Raw genomic sequence first — 16,121 nt, 5'->3', positions numbered from 1 at the left:
CTGTTGTACTAAGGCTCTTCTGGTACATGTTTCTATACATGTATGTCCTGACTAGGCAGCATGCCTGATCCTTACCAGGTACAGTGCCTCCTGGAGACCCTGTTGCATTCTATCTGCAGCATCTGACTATAAACAAAGTGGTACTCCTGTGTCATGACATCACCATCTCCTTTCCATTGGTTATGAATGCACTGACAGCTGCCAATCACTGTCTTTCCTTCCAGGCTGACTGAACCATTTTATAGACCAGCTAACTGATCAACTTTGCTGGGGCTGAAATTAGGATTTTATTCATCTTCATCATTATACTGTCTCTAATGTCCTCTAACTTTAATAGATGATTTATAAATGTTTCTTGCAGAAATTAAAGTGTCTTCCAGTCATCGGTTGTGTACACTTAGTAGACATTATGTCGGCTAGGATTTCCTTTGCTCACTTTCTTTTTTGCAACTTAGACTACTTTTTATAACAAAGGCATGATGCAACTTTTCCTGTCCCTTATATGTTCATCATTTTAAGAAAACTGTTGCTGAAAAAAGTGGATCCACATGGCTGAGCTAGCTTACAATCAAAATGTCGAGGTGGCTTTCCTTGGCAGTTGGCAGGATGAACACAGAGTAGAAGAGAGGCAAAATTACAAAAACAATTCTTGTCGACTGTAAAATGTTGATAAGGAGATTGTGTTCGTATTTTGGCAGGTCAGTATTTTGAAGGGCGTTGCACTAAAGTGGGGATCAGGAAAATTACCCTTTTTCTCACTGTAGTGCGATCTTGGCGTTAGAATATATACATAGTATGTGGTGTGGGGGGTGCAGCCCCCCCATATGGGCGGTGTTTTTTTCAGGATGGTGAGTGGTAATGTCAATTCTTTCCTGCGAAAGAATCAACATTCTAAACAAGTATCACGATTTTATTTCATTGTTCCGGGTTGGGGTTGTGAATGTTCAAGGGAAGCCACCTCAACATTTTGATAGTTAATCATATGAGCTCACTAGCTGTTTAATATAATTCAGACAAATCTGCTTGTTCATTAGCTCTGTATTTTCCTTCCTATGTCTGTCCACATTGCCCTGCCACCAATTGCAGTCTCTAAAGTGAACCTGTCAGTACTCCTTCTGTTGATGTTTAGTTTAAGTGTGGATCTCATTTTTGTTATCATCCATGTTCAGTCACACATCCAGTTTTATCCAGTGATACCTTATCATCTCATTCATTCTTCAGTTTTTATTTCCCCCTTATATATGTATACCTTCCTTAAAGAGTTTTATATATATTATTTCACATTTAAAATGCTGCCTATTCTAATTGCCTTTCCTGCTTCTTTCTCCTTTGACAGTAATTCTTATTTCTTCCTCCTATGCATTTCGCTAAACTGTTTGACTCCGGTTCTTTATTTTTTAATCTTCACTGCTGACTGTTTTAATATCAGAATGACTCTTCTGTGCAGTTTTCATGTGATAACTGAGTTACATAATGATGTACAGGCTCTGTGAAAGCAGCTTTGACTTTTCATCATGCTTGTTCTTTTACATAATCTTGTCTACCACTTTGTGCCTTTTCCACAGTCAAATCAGTGTGGCTTGGCTCTACAACTATATCACTCTAAACTTCAGTCTATAGTAATCAGACCTCCCTTGGCAGCTGCTAATGTTTGCATTTGAACTCCCCTGCCATTCCCATTTAATCAGAATAAATTAATGATAGTTTCACTTCTCGTTGGACTCTTCTACAAACTGTCTTAGGCATGCATCTTGTAGGACATTAAACATGGCAGTGGTGTTGACAGTTACCACAGTGCAGTTACTCATCACTACTTGACACTTCTGTATCTCCAATTTTTTTAATCATTGCCTTTTCTTTTAGACATTTTAATAAAACATTTTTTTTATGATTACTGTATGAGCTGCATGAACGTGTTTGTTCCCTTCATGCCTTTGTTAATTTTTTCTGGTTTCTTCCATTTTCCAAAGCATGCTAGTTGATGGACAGGGGAGAAATAAATGATCCATTACATGCAGACAAACACAGGCACACACACACAAACATTTGTGTGTCACTTGGTTCACCAATTAAAACATTGAAGCACAGCTGGGAAACAAGTTTATCGATAAATAAATAACTAAATAAATAAATAAATAAATATAAAACAACTTCTTAAACATTTTTTGAGAGGTTAAGTACCTCTGCACCCCAGTACTGCCTGACTATTATATAAACCACCTCCAATATTGCACTGCAGTGGGGAAGGCACGTTCCTCAATTTCTGATGACATAAACACATACAGGCTTTCTTCCTCACTAGAAAAAGATTAACTTTCAATTAAAGGAATGTAACCTACATGAGGTTTTAACTCCCCCCTTCTCTCTCTCTCTCTCTCTCTATATATATATATATATATATATATATATATATATATATATATATATATATACATACTATATATACATACACACACACACACACACACACACACACACACACACACACACACACACACAACACCTATAGGTACACACACACACACACACACACACACACACACACACACACACACACACACACACACACACACACACACACACACATATATATATATATATATATATATATATATATATATATATATATATATATATATATTTATATATAAAATAGGCTCATAGAATGTTACTAGGGTAATGGCCCTAGAACCCTTAAAGGCCTAGCCATATTTATCCAGAGTTTCCCCCAATTGCCAGTGGTTAGGTGAGTGAAGTTTGCTAAGGTAAGGGATTATGGTAGTTAATAATAACTTACTCTATCCAGGAGAGACATGGATGCCACCCCAGGTGTGAATTTATGGTCACCCATCCATTGATCTAGGTTGCATTTGAAGGGGTCAGGCAGGGCCTCTCTTTCACATGAACTGGAAGATTTGTTCACAGAAGTCACAATCTCTGGGAGATGTATCTACCTCTCCAGCAGTCTCTGGGAGATGTATCTATCTCTCCAGCATACCCTGTTCATCTCAATTGCTAGGATAACATCCCTAGAGCGAGTGACCCTCATGCAGTTTAATTTATGAATGTGTAGCATTATGATTAGGGTCAAATCTGAGACTGCATTGTAATCCATGCACAGGTCACCACTTAGCAAACTGTAGGAGACAGAATACAGTGACAGGGCTTTCAGTCTTTTCACATAAGGCTTCTTTTCTGTACCCTTTAATTTCTTAGTGAAAAACTTATGTGGTCTCTCCTATTGTTGGAGGTGTCTGGTGAGGTACATGCAAAAGGGAGCACTGTACTCAATTAATGGTCTGAGGGCTGAGTATAAAGGAATTATAACATCCTAAGATTTAGATGCAGTTGCTACTGTGGATACATGGTGGTTAAAGTTCAGATTGCTATCCACCTGATTACCCAGATTACATATCACTGGGTCTAAACTTAGGAGGATGTTGTCTATAATGTAATTAGCTGGGATGTCAGCTTCCCAAAGGGAATAATAAGGCATTTATTTTGCATTTTTCATTAATCTGTGGCTTTGGCATGTATCATTTGTCTGCATTAACCATGTCTGCAGTATATTAACATTGTTTGGGGGGGGCTCAATGATTGCTCCCAATTTGTAATCATCAGCGAACTTGGTCAGCCACAGGAAATCCAAGTTTGCCTGGACTTCTGAGAAATAAATTCTGAATAGTAAGAGGCCCAGCAAAGAATCCTGTGGTATGCCACTAGTGACTGGTCTTTTGCTAGAGGTGAAGTCACCCATTTTGGCAGTATGTGTCCTGTCAGTGAGCCAGTTGGCTACACATCTGTTAATTAAGTGGTTAATTCCCAAATGGGAGAGCTTCTCTACAATACCTGGATGGGGGATTGTGGCAAATGCCTTAGCTATGTCAAGATAGGTGGCATGCACTATCTTTCCCTTGTCCAGGGCCTTGTTAACTTTCTCAAAGAAGTCGACAATGTTTAACAGACATGAGCTACTTTAACAAATCTGAACTGGGTTGGGTCCACAGTTTAGAGATTACATATGTCCTTTTTAGTAATGTACTTAAAGATTCTTTCCATGGTTTCGCAGATGGGGATAGTCAAGCTTATTGGCCTATAATTCCCAGGGTCAGTTGGTGGTCCCGTTTTGTGCAGAGGGATTACTATTGCTGTCCTCCATTTTGCTGGAATATAGCCAGTTCACAGGTTGTGGTTAAACAAGGATCCAAGTGAGCCTGCTAGGTCATGTTTTAAGTTGTTTAAAAGACAACCGGGGATGTTGTCTGGTCCCATTGATGCCATATTTTTCAACTTGGAGAGCTCCAAGATGACTGGCTCTCTTGAGATAATAGCCTGTGGAATGGTGGCATGTATACTTTGGGGGATGACTGAAGGGAACTGGGGAAGATGTTTGCTCCAAATCTGTCAGCTAGCAGGTTGGTTATTACCTCCAGTTGAGTATGGGTGGTGCCCTCCACAATGAGTTCAGTGCATAGCTGAGTATTATCTTTTACATTATGGATGTGGTTAAAGAATGCCTTGTGATTATCCCTAGCTAGTGAGGCTATTTTTGCTTTATAATTAGCTTTGGAGGACTTGACAATATTTGTAATTTGTTTGTTTAAGCTACAGAGGGATTTCTTCCTCTGCTGAACCAGTTCCCAGCTGTTCTTTGACATTATTTTCTTTGTTTTGTTATATTGCCCGTGTATACAAGGGGTCCACCAGATTTGTTTGCTTTTTCAGCAAGACCTGGTTTTAATCTGGTCAGGTACAGCTGATTCTATACAACTGCTTAAGTGGTTATACTGGGCATTGGTGCACACCTCTGTGCAGGAGACCATGTTATCTGCATTTGAGGGGTTTGAAACTTTTTATACCATCACTTGGTAGGAGGTAATTTGTCTTTGAAAAATTCTTAAGCATTTTTGAGCAGGTTGGAGTAGCTGGTCTTATAATTACATCAAATGAGACTGATTTATGATCCGATCTTACCAGTGATAACATCACGCAGGGGGAAGCTTGCAATGCTCTCCCATGATAGTGAGTACTATGTCCAGGACATATGAGGCTTCTGTGGGTGTGCTGACTAGTTGTTCCAGAGCATTTGTATTGACAAAGTCCAAGAACCTCTGAGCAAGAATGTTTGTTGTCATGTATGTTTCCCAGTCAATGGTAGGATAATTAAAATCACCCATGAGTAAAGTGTTGGACTGTACAACAAGTGACTCCAGTAAGTCCAGGTATGCAGTATGCTTGTCCTGTTTCATGGTGGGAGACCTATAGCTACCTATGATGTGGTAAGGGGATTTTGCCTATAGTTAAATGGACATGGAATAGATCAATAGAGTCATACTGTTTGACCAGTCTTGAGGTATACCTATCCTCATTGAAGATGGATACACCTCATCCTTTGGTTCTTTCATGCTCAGTTTGTGGTCTGAATGTATGGGAGGCATTGTGTCCCTACAGAGCTGGGGTGCTTTCTATGCCTTTGAACCATGTCTCTTGAATGCACAAATGTCAGCATCTTCAAAAGTGAGGAGTGCTTCCACAGAGTGCAGTTTCTTGCTTAGACTCCTAGCATTAAGCTGCAGTACCTCATATTTACCTATAGAAAAGTTTGTTATGTTGGGAGGTTGGTTATTTTAACACTGCTTAAAAATAGCACAATAGTGGTGGCTAATGCCTTTGCCGGTATCCGAAAGCCTAGAGGCGATATGTGCAGACCATCTCTAGCAAAGCAACATGGCCTGTCAACCATGTCTTCCCAGATTGACAGGTATTGGGTCCTCTCAGACAGACACCAGAAGCATAGCCAATTGTTAAAGTCAATCATTTTTTGTTTGTATTGTGACATTATACCTGGAGAATGTAGAATGCTGTTTAAGGCTAGGCTTATACCTGCCTGTGACACATAATCTGAGAGCTCAGTCATGTCTCTCTTCATATAATCCAGTGAGGTATGTCTCAAGTCATTCACCCCACATGGACTATTACAAAGTCATACTGGTACTTGTGGTTGAGTAACTTGAGTGTTTGAGTGACTTCACAGATCCTGGCACCTGACAGGCAGCTAACTGCATCCCACTCCTTTTCCAGCCTGATGAGGGGAACATCTGTGTATCTCACAATGGAGTCAACTATGACCAATAGATTAGGTTTTGTGGTGCTATGCCTTATAGGCTTATTTGTTGACACACTGGTATATGTGTGTTATTATGTGTTGTGGTTGCTTTTTGCATTGTTATGTGTGTAAGTGGTTTCTATTTGGGAGGCCTCTGATCTTTTGGTAAGTTACTAGTGAGTACCTCCACATATCTGGGTTTATGTGTTATGTCCTTAATTTAGTGTGGGAAGCGGGTATCTGCTGACAACCTGTTTGTCATTTGATTTGTCCTTATGTGAGAGCCTTGGTTCCAGTTTCATAGTCTAACTATATCTCTCACAAAAAGCATTTGTTTGTTTCAGGAGTAAGTGGTTGCTAGTATACATGAGAAAATTGCTGCATTGCCTTAGGATGCCCATATCTAGCAGTCTGGTCAGAAAGATGATGGGAAACTGCCCATCCATGATAGCATTCTCTTGCTGTATGTTTTATTAGGGAAGGGAATGGGCTAATTTGACAAGACTCTGCTTGTAGCGCTGAGACTACAAGAGGGACCTATACTTTGTGTAGGCTAAGTTTGATCAATAAGGCAATGCTGCTCAGTGCACAAATGAGTTGCTCTGAGAGCAGCAGAAAAGCTTGGAAGGGTTTCACTGACAGCTGTTTAGGGAAAACTGAGCTTCTACGCTTTTACATCTATACATGGCACTGCTAACCATAAATGTGCAAAGAGCAGCACCACGTAAACTTGAGCCTTAAATACAAGGAAAGAGAAACATGTTGTAAGCTAACTACCAATAAGGAAAGCACACAATAAGCCTTCAATCAGCAGTCCCCACCTCAGACAGGCTAGAGCAGAACAAGTTTGCCACAAGAGTGCAGAAAAACACTTTTTACAGCCCTGCAGCAAACAGAGCCAATGCAATACAGTGCAATTAACTATTTAAAGCAGCAGTAGACAGTGTCATTTTTTTTAGCTGTAAAATGCAAAAATAACAGGAAATAGCTTTAGAAACTGCTAAAGTACATTCACAGCATATAAGAGAAATGCAAAAATACTTATTTTTGTCATTTCAGTAGTGGATTGCTCCAGCTGATAGCAGATACTCAGCAATCGGCTGCAAAATCACCAAACAATGAACAGCTCTGAGTAGCTATATCAAAGCCCATGCAAATGTGAGTCTTAAATACAAGCAAAGAGAAATGAGTTTTAAGCTAACAACCAATCAAGAAAGCACACGCTAAGCCTTCTACCAGCAATTCCCAACTCTGACAGGTTAGATCAACATACTTCTGCCACAAGGGTGCAAAAACACCTTCATAATGTAGAATAGCTGGTTTGCAGCCCAGGTGTAACAAGACCACATAAACTACCTACAACAGCCCTACAACTTATAGATGCAGTGTAATACAGTGCAGTTAACTACTTAAAGTAGCAGAAGACAGAACATTTTTGAAACTGCTAAAGTACAATCACAGTATATAAAAGAAGTGCAACAAAATACTTAGAGTCCCTTTATGTGCTTCCCAGCTCAAATAGATCAAGTAAACGCCTACTGCCACTAGATAAATAATGCCAGTCCTCCAAATGTAAAAATACAGTAAAGGGGTGTTCTGGAGTAAAATGCTACCACAAACAAATTTAAAAGATATGAAATGCTACCACAAACATACTTAAAGATACGTATACAGCAGTATACTTTAAACAGTGTACGGAAGTGTAATTGTTCAATAAAAGTACTTTGCTTGATATAAATGAGCCTAGAGCAACTCAATTGTTCAGAATTTATAGCGGCACTAAAAACAAGATAAGCTGATTAATATGTCCTCCAGCCAATAAAACTGCATGCATAAATCTTAAGTGTTTCCTCATCCTAAACTGACCAGGCTACCTCCCAGTGCACTAGATGGCAAATCCACTAACCTCTTGATGTAAAAACAAGTGCTTGCTTGAGTGTAAAAATACATGACTTTATCCTGGGGGGGGGGGTTGTCAGAAGAGAAACTTTTTACTGGAGACAGCATACATCCTTAAGTCCAGTTCTCCCCTTCTTCCTCCCTGCTCCAAAGCTGTCAGTCACCAGAGATGCTTTGGACTTTGGTTGGGGAGCAGTTTCAAGAGGGATAAAAGTGCAGGGGATGTGGGACATCAAGGACAGATGCAAGCACACAAATATCAAGGAGATGCTTGCCTTGATCAAGGCACTCAACTCTCTGAATCCTCTTTGGTTCCTGGGACATCTGCTTGTGGTTACACACAATACAAAGTCACACAGTACATCAACAAGCAAGGGGGAATCAGGTTGTGCCCACTTTGCAGACTAGCCATGTTAGCTTAGAATATAGTTTCACAGAGCAGTGTTACTTTACATGCATCTGTATGTTTTAATTTTGGGCACTTATTAAAGTTTTGTGGTGTACTTGTTACATCCAGGCTCCCTGTGGTCATTCTGGCACACTTGTACTTTTTTGAGTTGTGTTTTAGTAGTGTGCACAGCTACTGGTTTCTGTTGGTTAATGTTCTTGTATGCTGCTCTATCTTTTCCATTACTATCATGGGCACTTTTGAATGTTCAGAAGTAATCCTCTAAGATCATTGTGGTTACTCCCTTCTGGTCCAGGCATCTGCGGTTCTCCCTTCTTTTGGAAATGGCCAGGAGCAATTATCACAAGCATCCTCACAGAATGGATCTAATCACACAAGAACAAGGGTATTTGATACACATTGATATCAATTATCTTCAGTTGACTGTCTGGATGTTAGAGTATTAGTTCCTTTTAAGCACACGTTTTGTGAGGATGTGAAGCAGGTACTAATGGAGGCAAGAAAGCTTGCTACGAGAAAATCATATATTAGCAAATGATAAAGGTTTTCTAGATGGTGCCAACAACATATCCAGCACCCATTCATGGCTAGTTGTTCAATGGTATTATACCATTTTATGCTTTTCTATCCCATGGACCTTCTTATTCTTTTATCAAGGTTAATGTATTAGCCATTTCAGTAGGTCTGCCGATGGATCATCCTCTTTTAAGGCAGGCTCATGTCAAATGTTCTTGAAAGGGGTTTGACATAAGAGGTCTCATAGTTAAACAATGGCCTCCCCTGGGATTTTAATTTTGTATTAGAGAAGCTAACACTTTCACCATTTGAACCAACTAATCTGGATTACTTGAGACTCAACATGGAAAACAGTTTTACTATTTTTTTCTGCAAGAAGGATATCAGACTTGTAAGTTCTTATGGTGAGCCAACCCTACCTCATTTTCCATAGAGGCAGTTATTTTTGAGAAATAACCCTTCTTTTATGTCTAGAGTACTATCTGAGTTTACCTTAAGCCAGACTACCCATCTCTCCCTTTTTTTCTGAACCTAAAAATGAGGGAGAAAGGAAAATCCATACCTTGGATTTCCACAGACAACTCAGGTATTATCATGACAAAACTAAATCTTTCATATCTTCAGGTCAATTGTTCATTTCTTGTGAAGGTAAGAAGAAGGGACAAACTGTGTCAAAACAGACTGTTACCAAATGGTTGTCTAAGACTATTACATTTTGTTACATTCACCATGACAAATCCATTCTAAGTGGAGTCAAGACCCTCATTACAAGGGTCTAGGCTTCATCAATGGCTCTTTGGAAAGGGTTGGATTCTAGAAGTATTCTAGAAGATCATACATGGTCCTCTGTACATACCTTTACAAAGCACTATAACCTTGATTCCTTCTCTAGTTCAAGATCAAGCTTTGCTTGTACCATTCTCCATTGGATCCTGGACACTTCTCCTTCCTACTTCCAAATATAGCTAGCTATGTGAATCTAGCCATATAGTTAAGGCTAGTGTAGTGATCATTAAGAAGAACATAGTACAGTGTTTAAGTGGAACTTAACATTACAGTAGATGTTCAAATGATCATTGCTGCAGTTGCTGCTCCCTCCATTACCCACCCACCACCATTTTTTGTTGTGTTTTTATGCCATGATGTGGACATTTATTTTTTTGTTATTCCTAGCATTGTCCTCTCAGGGCTCAGCCTCCATTTCTCTGTTGGCAGGAAAGCTCTGAAAAGCTTCATGCCCAAACTTGTCTTTTAGTCAACTCCGCTCAAGCTGCTTGAGAGTTTGGATGCATGGGAGTTGCCCTGAAGCTTTAGAAGCTGGTTGGCTGTGATATCCTTGGTAGGATATAACCCATATAACTAAGGCTACTGCAACAGTGACAATTTGAACATCTACTGCTATTGTTAAGTTCATCTTACACAACTGCACTATATCAAGAGACTCAGACTCAATAACTATATGTAGCATAAGTTAGTGTTTTCTTTTCCTTTATTAAAGACAGTTTATTTGCTTTTTTTTCTTTATTAGTAAACTAACTTTATTGTTAGACATAGCCCACTGATGTTAAACTGATCAGTTAACTCTGCAACTCTGGTACCTTCCCTTTTTCTCCAGTTTTATCTTTTCTCCTCTGTAGTGGTGCACACACAAAGGTATGATGGCATCCAAACCATGTTACACATTTCTGTAACTGTCATGGTACAAACAGTGCTCTTCTAACTAGAGTATTTGATCAAACTTAAAGAATTGTAAGAACTACAACAAAGATCAAGTTGATGGAGAAAATATAAGGTGTTAATCAATTGCTTGCTGAAATGCATGAGTCTTGAAGAAGATTTTAATAGTTAGGACCACAGAGTAATTTTACTCTATGCTGCATTTGTGATTTCTATGGGGCAGGGTCAAGTAAACATTAGTTGCATGATCCGCTAGCGTTATACAAATCTTTAAAACTTTCAGCAAAACATGGCATATAAAGTATAAAATACTACCAATTACTAAGAAAAGAAGAAGAAGATTTGATAGAAGTTATGGATCAAATCTGTATAGGACTTTCTAAGTTCAGAGGCAGATTTTTAGATTCTATGATCAACAAATATCAAAAGAAAATGAAAAAGTCATTAAAAAAGGCTTATATTTGTTTTAGCCCATACATCACACATATCAAAATTCAAGTAATAGAATTGCATCAGCTGGAAATGAAAGATGTTGTTCCCACTCGGATCTGTGACAAATCATCAATATATATGGATCTACTTCACATGGTCGACATTTCAGAATGTCAAAGACCATATGGCCGAGACAATATGGTTGACATCCAAAATGTCGACCATGGAATAAAAAAAAAAAAACACAACAAAAACTTACCTTCACGCTGCTAACCCTGCACCTGCCACATGGGGCTCTGTCCCCACAGCCCCCGGAACTTATATATATGAACTCCAAGACCTTACTACAGTGCAGAAGATGGAAATCTTTCCATTCCGCACTGTACGGAGATGCCATTTCCACATGGTCGACATTTCGAATGTCAATCATATGGTCTCGGCCATATGGTCTTCGACATTCTGAAATGCTGATCACATGAAGGGGACCCATATATATATAAATATATATATATATATATATATATATATATATATATATATATATATATATATATATATATATATATATGCCATTGAACTGGTCCAATGGTGAGATCATCACTCAGAAAAAAATCATCACAGCTGATTCAGAATCAGCTGATCGAACATTGCCAGTTTTGTTTCAGTGTGAGATCATGAACATTGGGAATCAAAGAGTTTGCCCTCTTCCCACTGTTGAACAAACTCTGAGATGTTATATATAATTAGTGGGGGAGGGTGACAAGGGCTCCCCCTCCCCCCGCAAAACAAATTGTTTTTGTTTTTTTTTGGATCAACTAGTTTTAGTCACTCTACTTCATGTCAACTATATGAGTGTATGTCTAAGTGTCATATACTCATGTGTGTGTGTGTGTGTGTGCATGTATATTTATAGAGAGATAGATTGCATAATTCATATTATGTATTATAAGTCACTAATAAAATAAATGTTGTGGCCCCAATTCCAAAAGACTTGCTGTTAGTGTAAGTGAAAACTTACACTGAGAGCAGGCTGAAAGTAATGTTTTGGAATCCCTGTACTAAGCCTGTTTATGGATGGGCCATACACCAAAGTAAGTCACTTACACTAAGAGGGCCTTGTGTCTTTCATTTGTCTAACTTTGTTAACTTGGATAATAACTATCCACAAACTTTTTTTAGATTAAAGATTAGACACAATTGTTGAAGGGTGGTTTCAATTCAGAATAAATATTAATATTTGTGTATGTCAATTAGCTTTGAATTAGAGCTATCTTTATTGGTATGCAGGGGGAATAAAGTATCCTGAGTTTGTTTACTGACTTAAACACATGGTGAAACTTGATGGAATGACAGAGGAGTGATGATACTTGATGTTCTCACTTCTCTTCAAAGAAAGGATCAGAGGACATGCTGGTTTTGTTGAGCTACTCTCATTGCTCTTGTAGAAACTGGGCCTAACAATAGCAACTGGGTTAGGCTAGTGGCATAGCTCTCAACCTTTAAGCACACAAAATCTGGACAAAGCCAAAAATAATGGAGGAACAATGCTCAAAAATCAGGGACCAATTTCAAATATTGTTCTTATAAATTTATGAAGTTGCTAGAAGTGTATGTTTTGCATTACCATAAATTTTTCTGAAGGATATGAAGTATGAAACTCAAATGCATGTTATGGTTTAGTGATTTCAATCCTCAATGCTTTGTTACAAAACCAGAACATTTATGACAATCAGACCAAAAATATGAGGAGGCAAATCTAGACATTCTGTGAAAATCTGGGGAGTTGAGGTACGGCAAGTGGGTAGGAATGGGGGCATCACATTATCACAGAAGTGGAAACATTTTCTAGATCATGCAACATTCCTAAGCACTGGTATTGTAGAGGTGTGCTAGCATGTATGGAAAAGTGCCTTCACTACTAAAGCCATCACTTTTGCATAGCAGCTATGGTGCTACTCCACTCGTCCCATCTCCTCTGCAGTTTGCATTACCAGCCTACCAGCAAGGGTCAGGCCCCAGTGAAAGGAGTCATTGCAGTTAGTGCCGTTTAATATACATAGACTGGGATTAAAAAAAGACTCATCGGGATGCAGTGATGCTATTTTTTATTTTCTTATTTAACATTTTCTTAGTGGGAAAGTCTGACTTGGAATGAAGCCAGTTTTCAGCAGAGGCCCAGGGAGAAACAGTCAAGACACATGTCTTTGCAGAGTGGGAGGAAACAGAAGTAACCAGCCAAATTCCACATGAATGCAGGCTCAGCACAGAAAGCACTCCAGCCAAGAATTGAACCGGAAAACCTCTTGCTGAGAAGTGACAATGCTACCGCTGCACCGCTGCACCACCTACAAAAGGAGTAGAGCTCTAACTCATGATCAGTGAAGGCACAGTAGTACAAGATAACCATGAAACAGGTTTCGAAATAGTTAAACATTGGTTGAATACAACTAGATTATCTGAGGAAAGGGAGAAGATATTTATATTTATTTTTGCAAAGTATGAAACAAATACTTTGCAGATGTTTTTCCTAGCTAATAATACACACTTGTATCGGGTATATGGAACTTCATTGAGGCCACAGTGGCCCCAAAATATGATTTTTTATTTTTTCATTTAATTGGATAAATGAAAGTCCTCAGATACTTCTCAGCCATAACCCTGATCACAAGACCAAGAGTAAATGTAATATACAGTAGCAGTGTAAATAAAGGAATGGTGAAAAAATTCCTTTATTTCTTACATTGGAAAAATAAATGTATGAATAGTCTAGACCTTTGGTAATGGTACAATGAAAATGTCTTGCTTACACAGAAAGGTAGTTTAATACAATAGAATAGGCATTGCTTGCTATAAAGATTTCAGCACTGAAACAATTTTTTTAAAGATTGCCATATTTAGGTAACTTTATTAGTGGGAATGAAGATGGTACTTTAAATGCATATCTATGATTCTTTATTGAACAGTATTTGCAACTCATGTAATGTTACACAAAATGTCCACAAGCCTTAGTTTGTAAGTGTTAAATAGTTTTCTAAAGCAGGATATAGAGCAGCAGAAGGTATATTCGAAATAAAACTAGTAATAAAAAGAAAATTTGACAGCAGTTTGTTAGACCAAGTGATTGTTAGAGTGTCTGGTAAGGGTAGAAATACAAAGTCAGAGAGAAAAAGCAACAATATCGTCAGTGATAAAGTAAAGATCTATATTTCTAGGATGTACTTCTAAGACCAACCTAATCAAGCAATGAGTAAACAAAATGTATATTATAAATTAATACCCTATAATGAAGGAAGCTATAGAAAAAAGTCATTTATGTTTAGAAATGGGAAACTAAATATGAAAAACCTGTGCAAAGCCATCATACAGTTAAAGCATTCAGTGATACATTTGTTAAAGGATGCTATGAATGTGGCTATTGTAACACTTGTAAATGTATTAAACAGATGAAGCTATACACGATAGGCATTATAGAAGAAGTGATCAGGTTATCACATTTTATAAATGGTCAGCAGAACGTCTTAGTTTCATAGTTTCATAGTATAGTACTAGGCTATCTGCCCTGGGGCATTTGTAAGCCTAGCCATAGTGATGTGGCTTTTGCCACCCCTTGAAATGGTACAAAAATGTACAGAGTAAATCTAGAATACTGTGCCTCTGTCTAGTAGTGACACAATGAAGGTCCCCTTATATAATAGAATTAGTTTACTGTGCCCCTGTCCAGCAGTGACACAGATGTGACCCCTGGGGTAAACTTACGATCTCCCATCCACTCATCAAGATTTCTCTTGAAGAGAGTCAGTGAGGGGCTCTGCCTAATACGAACTGGGATCCTGTTCCAAAGCATAGGAAGCCTCTGGGTTATGAATCTATCCCTCCAGCATGTTCTATTCATACTTGTGCCGAGGTTTAAGTCTTTAGCTCTTGTGGTCCTGATGGATTTGGATTTTTTGAGGTGGAGCATGTCCATCAGATCCTGATTGGACATGGCCTTGTACATCAGGCAGAGATCACCTCTGAGCAGGCGGTATGCTACTGAATAGAGCTGAAGTTTCTTTAGTCTGGTAGAATAAGACATATGTTGGAGACCCTTGATCCTTTTGGTGAGGTACTTTTGTGGTCTCTCCAGCTGTTGCAAATGCCGGGTGAGGTACATACCAGATGGGGCATTGTACTCAATCATGGGTCTGATGAGGGAGGAATATAGGGGTACAATGACATCCTTGGATCTGGATGTGAATCCCTTCATGATGAGGTGTGCAAGGTAGAATGTTTTTCTAACCACTTTGGCAACGTGGGTGTCAAATGAGAGGTGCATTATTTTAAAATCTGCACTGCACACAGACACACACATAAACACATACACACACACACACACACACACACACACACACACACACACACACACACACACACACACACACACACACACACACACACACACACACACAGTAACTTAAATCCTTTACAATTTGCCAGAATTTTTAGGAAATAGTAGATAATTCAACAAAAAAATGACAGTACATCTCAGTAATTTCAGAAGATAGGATACAATTAACAATGCACGCATTTGTCAAAGAAACTTGAAGGTAGTTTAAGTTCAGCTCATGATAATCAAAAGAATTCATGTTAAAAATGGTCACAGGGAGACATACTAAAAATGAGACCAGTATACATTGTTGGGCTCTATAAACTAGGTATCCTTAAGAGCCCTTATCTTAAATTAGCATTGAAGATGTTTAAAATATAGAAGTAAATAAATATGTAGTGACATGGCCATTAGGTGTTTTAATATGTCTTTACATCATTTTTAAATTAATGTTAGAACATTTATTTTAGCTATGCTCTCAAACATGTAATGATTTTATGACATATAATAGAAATTCATATAAGCATATGCATATAGTGTGTGTGTGTGTGTGTGTGTGTGTGTGTGTGTGTGTGTGTGTGTGTGTGTGTGTGTGTGTGTGTGTGTGTGTGTGTGTGTGTGTGTGTGTGTGTGTGTGTGTGTGTGTGTGTATGTGTGTCTATATCTATCTCTATATATCTATATTTAAATATCTGTATATCTATACTACCTTTATT

The sequence above is a fragment of the Protopterus annectens genome, chromosome 3.part0 (genome assembly GCF_019279795.1).
Source record: "Protopterus annectens isolate FY-2018-M chromosome 3.part0, PAN1.0, whole genome shotgun sequence".
NCBI classification, from domain to species: domain Eukaryota; kingdom Metazoa; phylum Chordata; order Ceratodontiformes; family Protopteridae; genus Protopterus; species Protopterus annectens.
This window is presented reverse-complemented; position numbering follows the sequence as displayed.